Source organism: Rana temporaria, chromosome 2, assembly GCF_905171775.1.
Source record: "Rana temporaria chromosome 2, aRanTem1.1, whole genome shotgun sequence".
Lineage (NCBI taxonomy): Eukaryota > Metazoa > Chordata > Amphibia > Anura > Ranidae > Rana > Rana temporaria.
In genome coordinates this window covers 278,063,142-278,077,312 of record NC_053490.1, presented here as the reverse complement: position 1 = coordinate 278,077,312, position 14,171 = coordinate 278,063,142, and the positions used below count along the sequence as shown (strand labels likewise).

Sequence of the window (14,171 nt, the reverse complement as noted above, 5' to 3'; positions counted from 1 at the left end):
TTATTAAAGGGCCCAGAGGTCCCCAGGGCCCCGGATGGCAACCCCCCTTTTTTTTCATAAAAAAAATAAAAAAAGGTATCAGTTTTTTTTTTATTATCTTATTTTGTATTATTTTTTTACAATTTAATTTGTTTCTTTTTACATATATATAAAAGAAATACGTTAAAATAATTGATTGTTGTTGTATTGGGTAAACATAGAAGAAATAAGTTAAAAGAATTGATTGTTTTTGTGTTAAAGAAATAAGTTAAAATAATTGTTTGTTTTTGTATTGGGTAAACATAAAATAAATAAAATAAAACAAATATCCTGCGCTCAGAGTAATACACAATCGGGGTTTTAATGAAGCTTGCAAACATTTGCCGGGGAGGAATAATAAAAATAAAAAGAATACAAATAAAAAAAGTAGCGCTGCATATGTATTATTTTTTAAACATAAAAGAAAATAAAATGGCATATGTTGGGTTATTAATAGGCAGCCTAGGAGTATCGGAAGGTTGTGAGATCGGTCGGTCCTGATAAGGGGAAGGAATGATTGTGACCTGTCAGTGAGTGGTGCTGGGCACGCCTTCTATACACGGTCGGGCAGTAGTGGGAGTTCCCAGCAGAACCCATGTCGCTCACATAAGGAGTGTCCCGCACACAACTCCACAAAGTCCTCACTGCACTGCTCATCGCCCGATCCCTGGAGACACTCAGGAGCAGGTAAGTGGATTGTCAGCACTATAGGATGATCGCACTGATCCCAGCTATGGATCACACCTGCTTCTCTATGCCCTGATCAGCTGGAGGGACTGTGCCTTGGCAGGATCTGCCTATCCAGGTATAGCCTGCTGGACTCCAGTATGTCTTAGGGTGACCATGGCATACACAGAACAATTTTATATTATTTTATATATGATAAACAGAATTGGAAGATCATGAAAATAATTTCCATACAGTTGGGAGCATGGACAGCTTAATATAGTATTAAACCAAAAAAAAAAAATATATATATATATATATATATATATATATATATATATATATATATATATATATATATATATATATATATATATAATGTAAATAATATATTTCAGCCAACCAACCCTTAGATGTGGTGGTTGCATTCTGTTTTATTTTCTTATGCTGCATTCACACTTGTGAATTTTTGATGCGTTTCAGGCGTGTTTTTTAGGGTGTTAGAATGCACCTGTGAAACTTGGACGTGGGACTCAAAAAAATGATATATAGAAACAAACAGGGGCCTGGATTCAGAAAGGAGATACGACGGCGTATCCCCGGATACGCCCTTGTAACTCTGAGTTGCGTTGTCGTACCTATGCGACTGATTCATAGGATCAGTTACGCATAGATTTCCCTATGATCCGACCGGCGTAAGTGTCTTACACCGTTGTATCTTAGGCTGCATATTTACGCTGGCTGCTAGGTGGCGCTTCCGTATATTTACGCGAGGAATATGCTAATTAGGTACGCCGATTCAGAAACGTACGTCCGCCCGGCGCATTTTTTTACGTCGTTTACGTTAGGCTTTTTCCGGCGTAAAGTTACCCCTGCTATATGAGGGGTATCCTATGTTAAGTATGGACGTCGTTCCCGCGTCGAATCTTGTAAATTTTACGTCGTTTGTGTAAGTCGTTTGCGAATAGGGCTGTACGTAAGTTACGTTCACGTCTAAAGCATTGACAATTTGCGGCGTAATTTCGAGCATGCGCACTGGGATTTGTGGGCAGGGGACGTGCCAATATTTAGGCTGGCATAGCATTAAGTGCTGGTTCACCCAGGGGCGGCATCAAAGTCGCCCGACTCCCGTTGGACTCTGAAGCCGGCCCGTACAGCATGACTTCAGCGCTTCTTGTAAAACGCCTTCTGTATAGAAGTCAATGCAAGCCGATCTAAAGTCGCCCCAAGTAGTACAGGAACCTTTTCCTAAGGCGACTTGAGTCGCTCTTTAGAATGGTTCTATTGTACTGAATGGAGCGCGACTTGTCAGGCGACTTCTCCCCTGTGTGAATCGGCACTTAAGGGATGTTACCCTTTCTCCTCCACACACTTTTATATACATAATTTTTGTAAACTGGGTAAAAAAAAAAAAAAAAAACGCACCAAAAATGCATTTTTGCCTCATTTTCTATTATTTTCAATGGGGACCTGCTTTTTTGGTGTGGTTTTGAAAACTGCACCAAAGAGGCAGGACTTTTCAAAACGCATCACACTCTGATATTATCCAGAATCATTCTATAAGATTGTTATGTGTGTGGCCACGAGGTATGAGTTTGGGTGTGTTCAGATCCTCTTCCAAACCAATGAGACCGTGCCCTCCAGGTCCAGGAAGATGTCACTATGGGCCAATCATCTGTGGCCAAGGCATCTCCAGCTCCATTCTCTTTCCATGTGTCCATTTCAAGTGGTGGGTTCAGCCATGTGGCTTCAGGAGAACATCTAAACACACCGGAGCTCAGCACTAAGGGCCACCATAAGTAATGTGGGGGATTTCGTAGATCATCATGGGATGGGAAAGAGACTGGGCATGTTGAAATACAGACAAAATACTGTGGTGTATTAAAAGTCAAAAGCTTCTACTTTTTTTTCTTTTTTTACATTTTTATTAAGGAGGCTCATTCACACAATGTTGGTTGACCTGCGTAGATCTGCACAGATCAACACATGCACAAAGTAAATAATTATTTTGTACATGCTGCATTTTTACTCAACACACCACACCTTACTTAAAAAAATAAAACAGTGTCATGCGTTGTAACAACACACTGTCCCTACACAACATACACCAGCATGGTGCCCCATCATTGGCATCAGTGGAAGGAATAGTTCTCCATCAATGGTGTCAGTAGGAGAAATAGTGTCCCATCATTGGTGTCGGTGGGGGGGGGGGGAATAGTGCCCTATCATTGGTGTCAGTGGGAGAAATAGTGAACCATCATTGATGTCAGTGGGAGAAATGGTGACCCATCATTAGTGGGAGAAATGGTGACCCATCATTAGTGGGAGAAATGGTGACCCATCATTAGTGGGAGAAATGGTGACCCATCATTAGTGGGAGAAATGGTGACCCATCATTAGTGGGAGAAATGGTGACCCATCATTAGTGGGAGAAATGGTGACCCATCATTAGTGGGAGCATAGGTGTGCGCAGCCTATTGCATTAGGGTGTGCACACCAAAGCTCAAACACACATGCGTGTGTAATATACCATATATGGCAGTGGGCAAGTCAGTAGGGCTTTGTCAGCAGGGCAGAAATCGGTGTTAGTAGTTTATCTTTATTTGTATTATTATTATTATTATTATTATTATTATTTTTTTACAATTTTATTTTTATTATTAGGTTATTTTTTTTTTTTTTTTTTTAGGAGCCCTGTTTGGGGGCTTTGGTGAAATATCAGTGGTCTAAACAGACCCCTGATGTCTAACTTTTGAGACAGAGAAAGGGACTGAGGACAGAGATTCCCCAGTCCCTTTCTCTGCAGCCAGGCTGCAGAATCTGCATAGTACAGGGTGATTAGGGTGTGCCCAGGCACACCTTACACCCTATGTGCGCACGCCTATGAGTGGGAGAAATGGTGACCCATCATTAGTGGGAGAAATAGTGACCCATCATTGGTGTCGGTGGGAGAAATAGTGACCCATCATTGGTGTCGGTGGGAGAAATAGTGACCCATCATTGGTGTCGGTGGGAGAAAAAGTGATCCATCATTGGTGTCAGTGGCAGAAATAGTGACCCATCATTGGTGTCGGTGGGAGAAATAGTGATCCATCATTGGTGTCAGTGGCAGAAATAGTGACCCATCATTGGTAAACAAAAGGCAAGCAAAGGGCTACATCTGGCCCGGGCCACAGTTTGGAGACCACTGCCCTAACAGAGGGTCGTCACAGGGACAAGTGTTTCTTTTGGAAGATTCACCCCCCCACCTCTTGTGCTGGAGACAACTCTAATTATAATTATGTTTGTGTCCCAGTGACCGAGATCAGAGACACAGATAGACAGACATCATTTAAAACTTGACAGGGGTTCTAATCCTTCCCTGCTTTATCCAGAACTAAAAAAAAAAAAAAACAGTTTTGGCTATAAATTGCATATATATATATATATATATATATATATATATATAATCTATAATCTGCATAGGACTTAAAGCTCACCACATACATTATGATCTTATTGTACAATCTACAACAAAGGATATAGTGCAATCTAAAGATTGTACGGTTATTCCAATTGTAATGTGTATGGTGACCTTATTGGGGGGATTCTGGGCACCCGTCAGCCCTGTATGTATCAATCACTCCCCAATGACTATTTTAGCCAGTCCAGGAAATGGGTAAGCAGATCCTGTAATGTCTATGGACCAGTCTGATAAACTCTCCCTGTCATTTAGTGGTTTTCTATTATTATTTAGTATTTGTGGTTCCTTTTTTGACATTCTTAGTGGTTAGAATGAAGCATATGTTGTGTCACTTGTACATTCTGTATCCGTCCTGTGGTTATAGGGGAATGTGTAAGCAATGTAGATAAAGCATTACTGTCAGGATGATGGGCAATGCAGGTCTAGATGACCCTGAATACATGACATGTGTCATTCTATCGGTTCCGCTTCTCACTGATAATCGCAACCTTCGCCTGAAGATAAGCAAGGAGAAAAATGCCAAATATTGTCAATAACCTTCCCGTGTTCTTTGCCCGAATATAGAGCTCCTCAGGCCAATCTGAGCTGGAATGTTGTGTGTGTGTGTGTGGAGTCTATGTACAAGTTTTCTTATGTTGTCTGCCCAGTGAAATGAACCGTCTTCACTACATTTCAAATATAGTGTCGCTTTAAATTATGGAACACAGAAATATGTTCTGCTTTTTTTTGTTTGTTTGTTTTGTTTTTGTTGTGTTTTTTTTTTGTTTTTTTATGTGCCAAAAAAAAAAGCGTCAGAGGAGAATTGAATTGGTTGCAGGACAGTTGTACGTTGTCTGTCCTACACATCCACCTCTCCTCTCCTTCCTGCAGTTCTGCTCCTCACAGTCCATCCCTCCTAACTACAGGATTTACACCATAGAAACGCACTCCGGATGCTTCTCTGCATACGCGTTTTTGGTGCATTTTCGATGCGTTTTTTTCCCCCTTTTTCTCCCCTTTTTCTTCACCTTAAATAAGGACATGTGTGCGTTTTTGGTGCGTTTAGTTGCATTTTTCTCCCCTCTTTTTTTCTTCACCTGAAACAAGGACATGCGGCGCGTTTTTGGTGCGTTTAGGTGTGTTCCGATGCATTTTAACTTGTTCCAGTAAAGAAAAAATGTTCTACTTTTTTTTTTTTTTTTCTGGAACTGGAACCCACGCACTGGTGTGAACTATACCATTGAAAACCATATAACCTACTCTCCATGTAGTTTTGATGCAGAGAAAAAAAAAAAACGCATGTGACGTGAACTGGCCCTTAAAGAGTATGTAAAGCCAATATTTCATATTCCTGATATGTTGTAACGACCATTTTTTACAACCCGAAAAACGACTGTTTAAAACGTCGTTAAAAAATGCAGCATGCTCGGAAAAAAAAATTGTCGTTTTTCAGAACACGAAAAATTATGTGAAGCCCACACATGATCATTTTAAATGAAATTTGTAAAAAAAATTTTTTTCATGCTAAAAAATGATCGTGTGTATGCGGCATTAGTCTTTTGATTAAAATGGCATTTTAGTATAGGTCCCATTTTCGTTGTTTGACTAAAATGCCATTTTAGTTTTAGTCATATTTTAGTCATCTCAATTGTTTTAGTCATATTTTGTCGACTAAAATGGTATTCAGTTAATCGACTAAAATGTTTTAGTTGACTTTACAACCACAATTTTGCCTATTAAAAACTGACCACACTAAGCAGGAGAACACACTGTGGTCAGTTCTCTAGCTATGCTGGGAACTCTGTGTGCTCTCCTCCAATGATCAGACCTGATCAGACCTATCCTGACACCCCCCCCTTGCACAGCCTTTCACTGTTTCTCTACCCCCCTTTCCCCAGCTCTATGAGTTCCATATGCAGCTAAGAACAGAGGGTATGCGATCATATAAGAAATGGGAAAACAAATTATAATGTTTCTTTATATGTATACATAAAAGTTTTGCCTTTCATTTTTATTTTAAATTGTTTTTTTTTTTTTTTTTTACAAAGTGAGGGTTCACATATACTTCAACTTAGAACAAGGTCCCGATTATCTTGGCCCATGCTATTGGACATTAATAGCACACTGTTGTATATGACTTTTAAAGGGATTTGGCAATAACACCTAGAACGTGTGCAGTGGTATTGTTGATTTGATGCATGGAAAATATGCCTAAATTTATTCGGTATTTGTTGGTAAATCTAAGGGCTTATTTACACTTGTGGAAAAGGGACAGTAAAAATAGGCAGTTGGGCTGTGGTTTTACCACCCTCCTTATCACAGAGCCTGGAGGTGATTGTGCACATGCTGCGGCTGAAAAGTTTTTTGATTTGCAGTGACAGTAAAAAATGATGCCCGTCATATGCAGCAGAGGGTAGTACTGCCACCAAACTTGACCCATTGAGTGAATGGGACTTCACAGCAACTGCATGTTGCATCCCAGTGGTATGAGCTTCTCAATTCTTAAAGTGCTAGTAAACGCTGTTTTACCACATATACCAGTGGTCTTCAAACTGTGGCCCTGGGGCCGGATGCGGTCCTTTTTCTTGCCTTTATCTGGCCCCTGAGGCATTCTTCCTGCCACTTACACCAACAATGGGGCATAATTCCTCCCACTGACACCAATGATGGGGGATAATTCCTCCCACTGACACCAATGATGAGGGATAATTCCTTCCACTGACAACACTTCCACTGGAGGGCACTATTCCCCCCCCCCCCCCCACTGACACCAACTATTTCTCCCCCTAATCCTAAAGATTGGGCATTGTTTACGCCCACTGGGCACAGTCCCGCCCCCCTAAAGTCTGAAGGACCGTAAACTGGCCCTTTCTTTGAAAAGTTTGGAGACCCCTGACCTATACCTACTAATAAGGCTTACCTGAAGGTACTGTGCATATCTTCCAAACTTGGACGTGGCATCACCGGCACATGTGCTCTAAAGGTCTCCCTGGACAGGTAAGTATCCTTATTAAAAGTCAGCAGCTACAGTGTTTGTAGCTGCTGGCTTTTTTTTTTTTTTTTTTTAAATGTTTTTGGCTGGAACTCCGCTTTAAAGTGGTTGTAAACCTCAGACATGAAATATGAACAAAGCATATCCATCTATAGTGTGTACTTGTCTCAATTAGGAGCACTAAGTGTCACTTCTGTGTGTTGTTTTGTTCTGCTATCAGCATGAATCACTTCTGACAAGTTCTCCTGACACCAAGAGAAAAATGTTGACAGGGAGGGACCTCTGGCTAAATGACAGCCTCAGTTCTGTTCCTGTGTGAAGGGGGGTGTGTCTCTTCCCTCCAATCAGCTCTTACACTCTGCAGATCTCAGTGAGAAGAGCTCTAACTTCAGCTCTCTGCCCCCTTTTTTCTGAACACTCAGACAAGCTTTATATAAGACTGCAGATAAACAGGTACAGCATATGTAGGAGGATTTGTTTCATCTCTGTGTATCACTGAGGCCAGGATATGTAAGGGTTTACAACCACTTTAAAGCTATTCAGCTGCCAACTGATCTTTTTTCTGAAAGATCGTTCTACAACAGGGGTCTCAAACTGGCGGCCCTCCAGCTGTTGCAGAACTACAAGTCCCATCATGCCTCTGCCTGTGGGAATCATACTTCTAACTGTCAGCCTTGCAATGCCTCGTGGGTCTAGTTCTGTAACAGCTGGAGGACTGCCAGTTTGAGATCCCCCTGTTCTACAACTTGCTTGTACCTTTGAAAGGAGAAGGTGGGGAATTGCAGGTGACAGTTGCTGTAACTGACAGCATTACATAGAAATGAATGCTTTGATCATCAATGCAAGTCACACACAATAAGATTTTTTTTATTTCAGATTTATATAGACACATCAACAAAATTGGCCACAAACCTTGTCTGCCTGATTGGATATACTAGTAGATTGCTTATTAGGCCAGTATGTAAAGCTGACCTTCATCCATTTTTTCATCTTTGCTTAATTTTGCTCCTCCATACCCCCATCGTCCTGCAGTCAGAGATTTTTTTTTTAATGTAGCTGGCCAGGAATTCCATTATTCTCGACTGAGCAAGAGTGACGTAGTCCCAGTCACCTGTAGCCTCCTGATGCACCACGCAGTGCCGGGACAAGGTCATCTAGAGCCCAGAGCGAACATGCCAAATCGCCCACCAAGATGTATGAGCCATATGTGTGTCAGTAAAACCCCCCTCCAATATATATATATATATATATATATATATATATATATATATATATATATATATATATATATATATATATATATATATATATATATATATATATATATATATATATATATATATATATATATTAGTACTAATCTCCATGCTTTCCCTCCAAGCATAAATCCCCCCTCCTCCCAGTACAAATCCACTTCCCCTGCTGAAATCCCCCGAGCATAAATGTCCCCTTCCAAATAAATCGCACCTCCTAGCACAAATCTTCTACCCTTCAAGTCCCTCACAGTTCCTCTCTCAGAGTACACAATCCCCCCCCCACTCTAAATCCCCACTCCCAGCACAAATCCCCTCACTCTCCTAACAAAAATTTCTAATCCTAGCAAAAATCCCCCCACCCTCCTCTTGGCACAAATGTTGCCCTCTTGGCACAAATACCACACATTCATTCCTACTAGCACCAACCCCCCCCCCCATATCACCTCTTCTAGCACAAATCCTCCTAAAATAACACTCCAAGTACATCACCCCAAATTTCCCCTCCTAGCACAAAGACCACCTGGTCATTCCTACTAGCACCAATCCTCCCATAGGACCTCCTTCTAGTACAAACTCCTCAACCCCCTCCCAACACAAATCCTCCTAAAACACCACTCCTAGTACATCACCCCAAATTTCCCCTCCTAGAACTATCTTTACAATCTGCTTCCTCCAATCTCCTTGTGGCGCCCCCCCCCACCTCACATGATACCACAGTGCCCTGGGCAGCCTCCCCTAGTGACCACCTCTCGTCCTGACCCTGACACCACGTCGCACATCCCAGGAGGCTTCTGGGCTAGTTGCTCCACACTGCGCATGCACAGTGGGCGTCGTCAGGGGGCAGGCTGCAAGGACCCAGAAGAGACACCTGGCTCCCAATCACATTAAAAAGGAAGATGGCGTCATGAGAGCTGGCGTGTAGTGGGGGGTCGGCAGATCACAGCCCGACAACCGTAGAAGGTATCCTATTTGGGTTTAACTCTATGGACAAGGAAAGAGGGGTTAAAGTCAAAAATAGCCACAAGAGGGAGGTAAAGTTCCCCTTTAGGGATCATTGACACTACTTGCAGTGACTTACGTTTTCCACACAGGATAATAGCAGGACACTGGTAGGGCACACAAAAAAAACTATTGTACCCTGTGCACTCTGGAACGCTGGTGTGATGTGCGGTGCAAAAAAAAAAAAAATCTGTACTGCAGCCAATGGCAACGCAAGTCACTGCTCATAGAACTACACTGCTGAGCATTTCAAATAAAGTTGTAAAAAAAATGCACTGAAATACGCATTGCTCTGGTTCCTGCCGGAGCTGGCACTGCATTCGCCAGCTTGGTAAACTGGCGAGGCTTCATTCACATGACTGTAAATATGTTACTGATGTTGTTATACATGTGTTATCTAGGAGAAGCGATCAGTAAAATACTTGCATAAAAATGTGTTTAAATACATAAGGATGTGGTTTTGTACAACTATTTATTTTTTTCTTCTTTGTTTAGATGTAATTTATGTGAATGCATGCCTTTTATAGGTGTACACGCACAAAGCGCATTTTCTTGGATGCAGATTTTTGGATTCTGTGTTACGGATCTGAAAGCAGATCATGTTTATGGACAATATAGTTGCAATCCGATCTGTGATTGCAAAGTCCTATTTTTTTTTCTTATAAAAATAACAAACATGTTATACTTACCTGCTCTATTGCAGTGGATTTGCACAGAGCAGCCAGGATCCTCCTCTTCTCAGGTCCCTCTTCTGTGCTCCTTGCCCCTCCCTCCTGTTCAGTGCCCCCACAGCAAGCAGATTGCTATGGGGGCAGCTGAGCTGAGTCACAGCTCCCTGTATCCATTCAGACATGGAACCCAACCCCTCCCCTCTCTCCCCTGATTGGCTAGCTGGAGCTAATGATGATGCTGCTGTGTCTCAGCCAATCAGAAAGGAGAAACTTGAATGGCTAAGACACATGTGGACATCGCTGGACAGAGAAGGAACTAGGGTAAGTATTGGGGGGGGGGGGGGGGTGCTGCACACAGAAGGCTTTTTATCTTCATGCTTAGAATGCATGAAGATAAAAAGACTTCTACCTTTACAATCACTTTAACACTTGTATGTGTTTTTTTTGATGGCTGTGTAAATTAAGCTTTACCGCATGGGCTACTGTGAAAGTAGCCTTGCCAACTAGTATTTCATGCAACCTGATATCATATTTATAGTTATAAGTGACCTCACAAATGCGCTTCTGGAAGAATGGTCAAACAAATCAGTGGAGGGGAGATTATGGTGTGGGATTTTTTTTCGGGAGTTGGACTTGGCCCGTTAGTTCCAGTGAAGGGAACACATAAGGCATCAGAATACCAAGACATATTGGACAATTTTATGCTCCCAACTTTGTGGGAACAGATTGGGGATGGCCCCTTCCTGTTTCAACCTGACTGGACACCAGTGCACAAACAAGGTCCATACAGATTCGGATGAGCCCATTTGGGGTGAAGGAACTTGACTGGTCTGCAGAGAGTCCTGACCTCAACCCAATAAAACACCTTTGGGATGAATTGCAGCAAAGACTGTGAGCCAGACCTTCTGTTCCACATCAGTGCCTGACCTCACACATGCACTTCTGGAAGAATGGTCAAACATTTCCACTCCTAAACTTTGTGGACAGCCTTCCCAGAAGAGTTGATGCTGTCATGATTGCAAAGGATGGGCCAACTCAATATTGACTAAGACTGGGATGCCATTAAGGTTCATGTGGGCAGCACAGTGGTATAGTGGGTAGCACTCTCACCTAGCAGTAAAAAGGGTTGCTGGTTCGAATCCTGACCACGGCACTACCTGCCTGGAGTTTGTATGTTCTCCCTGTGCCTGTGTGGGTTTACTCTGGTTTCCTCCCACACTCCAAAGACATGCTGGTAGGTTAATTGGCTTCTGCCTAAATTGGCCCTATTATATGAATGTGAGTTAGGGACCTTAGATTGTAAGCTCCTTGAGGGTAGGGACTGATGTGAATGTACAATGTATATGTAAAGCGATGCGTAAATTGACAGCGCTATATAAGTACCTAAATAATAATGTGCGTGTAAAGGCAGGCGTCCCAATACTTTTGGTAATATAGTGTATGTTGCAATTTTATAGCACATTCTTTGATGTCTGAGGGTTGAGGAGTAGATATCCTCATATACAGTCATGTGAAAAAATCTAACATATATGAAATCCATATAGGGCCTCCGCCTTTTGTTTGTTGACTTAAACAAGAATAGTCACCCTCTGCGTTAATGTACAACAAGGAGCTGGATGGGATCGGTAAAGCGTGCAGCCTGCAGACATTCCAGGAACGTTGTGTCACTACAATAATTCAATCACCAAGTGACTGCGGCTGTATCTTCACTTCCATAGCAGACATGCATCCACCGCGTTCCGCAGTCCATGAATAGTAGGCATGCATGTTTGCATTGTTAATCCTGAAGACATAGCCCAAGGGTTTTCTCCAGATTCACATGTAACATATATATATATATATATATATATATATATATATATATATATATATATATATATAATATACCGGTGTGTGTGTGTGTGTGTGTGTGTGTGTGTGTACATATGTATGTATATGTGTGTGTGTGTGTGTGTGTGTGTGTGTGTGTGTGTGTATATATATATATATAATATATATATATATAGTGTTCTACATAACTGGCTTTCAGTGCTGAAGGGTTGCTTATTCTAGACACCCATTCATGTCAAAATAAAACATTGTTTGAATACCTTTTGTACTGTAATCAATTTCTTGGCAGAGATTTCATCAGTAAAAATGTTCGTACCTGCTGTAACACATCTCTGGCCTGTTTCCCAACGTGTGGTATGTTGGTCACTGGGGGGTACAGAAACTTCCTTTTTATCTCAGTACTTCTCAGGAAAAATCTCACTGCTTCGGTGATAGCGGAGGCGGGATAAAAAGGCGCAGGATGTGAGAGTCGGCAGAAATATCCATTAACAGATTGTATACTGCTCCTTCCATAATTTAAAGGACTTCTGTCACCGAGTGTATGGATGGGCAGCAGTTCATTAAAGTAACAATTTCCTTTTTGAGTCTGTAAATGCCCAAACTTTTTTTTATTTTGCTTTGAATATGGAATGCTTAAAGCAGTTTTACTATTTTACTTTTACTATATTGCAGCCTAATAATTCTTAGATGTGATGGCCGTATTAGTTTTCTTTTTTAGGACTGGTTCACACTAGTGCGTTGCTTTTTTGAGCTGCGTTGTCGTTGCAAATTTCTCTAGAGGGTGTTCTGCAGATCAACTGCGGTTTAGCTGCAGATCAGGTGCGAATTTGGAGACCTGGGAGAAGTTCCGGGTGAGAGGAGAGTGGGGGAGAATTGTATTGAGCTGAATGAGAGAAATTCCTGCAGAGAACTGAACACATGTGTGAATTAGATGCGTACCCATAGAAGATAATGGGACTGAATTTGCACCTGAGCCGCACCGCAAGACATAAAAACCGCATGCGGTTTGGAGGCAATACGCAGTGCGGATGCATCGCACATATGTGAACCAGCCTCATGGAAAACAATGTATTTTGAAATGTCCTGCGAATTAGATGTGGTTTAAACCGCACTCAATTCGCATAGGTGTGAACCTGGCCTCAGCCTTTCATTCTTCTATTTGCACCTGGTGATCCAGCAAATAAGTCAGGTTTTTTCTTTTTTTTAAAAGAAGAATCTCTCTTCAAGCTGTAACAATTTACAGGGATGGGACTAACCATTCAACCCTGGCAGGCGTGCTTACAATGATTGGCTTTTCTTTTATTTGTGTAAAACCTTAATCCCAAAAGGAATAAAAAAAAAACAGTTGATATAACTGATTATAAAGAATTATCTGGAGTTTGTCATCAATTTGTTAGTGTATTTAAATCTGCTGCCTGTTGTGCCCCTTCATCCAGAGTGCGGGGTACTCTAATATAGTAGGTGTGTTACTGGCCGGATCACCAGGTGAAAATGGAGGGGAAAAAACCCTAAAAAATAAGAACACTAATTAGCCACCACCAGGGATGGACTGGCCATAGGGACTACAGGGAGTTTCCCGGTGGGCCGATGGCTCAGCGGGCCGTTTTTTAAAACAGAGATGCTGCTTTGAGGACTTTTTTTAACGCCCTGGCAGCGCCCCAGTGTGAAAACACTCAGGCTTTCACACTGGGACTGCAGCGGAAGCGTTTTTCAGTCGCTTTACAGGCGCCCAAAAGCGCCTAAAAAATGCCTCAGTGTAAAAAGGGGTCCTACACTCACCCCCTCTCTTTTACACTCACCCCCCTCTCTCACCCACCCCCTCTCACCCCCTTTCCCTCCTCCCTCTTTCTCACCCTCTCATGATATAATGGATGTAGGGGCCTTTTGGTGGGCGTGATTTTTCGGGGGGGGGGGGGGGCAGCATTTTATTGAATTAAAGTGGGAGCTAACAAACTCATTGACACAGTTTTTTTTCAATGACTTTTATCTGTATTGCCGGGACCCGACAATTCATTATAGCTGCGAGACGTTTTAAATGACTTTTTTTTCCTTTTAGAAATTTAATTTTTCTGTGGGACAGTTCTAAACACGGGAAACATGCACCACTTTACATGCATACTATAGACAACCCCCCAGGTACGAAATTTAAAGGAATACTTTTATTGTTTCACATTAATAAAATCACTGCTCCTGGGGAAAAAAACCTCAGTTTTTAAAACTTTTTTTGCATTGATACATGTCCCCTGGGGCAGGACTCAGGTCCCCAAACACTTTTTATGACAATAACTTGCATATTA

General features: G+C 41.9%; 1 protein-coding gene across 1 annotated transcript in view; it reads left to right on the top strand.

Moving 5' to 3' along the window:
* The first annotated feature begins 629 nt into the window (after positions 1–629).
* Positions 630–14,171, top strand: part of TINAGL1 (tubulointerstitial nephritis antigen like 1) — a 74,977-nt gene continuing 61,435 nt past the window's right edge. Inside the window, exons 1-2 of the mRNA XM_040337090.1 lie at positions 630–699; positions 9,781–9,786. The gene's annotated coding sequence lies outside the window, so the exon portion shown is untranslated. The remainder of the gene's footprint in view (positions 700–9,780; positions 9,787–14,171) is intronic.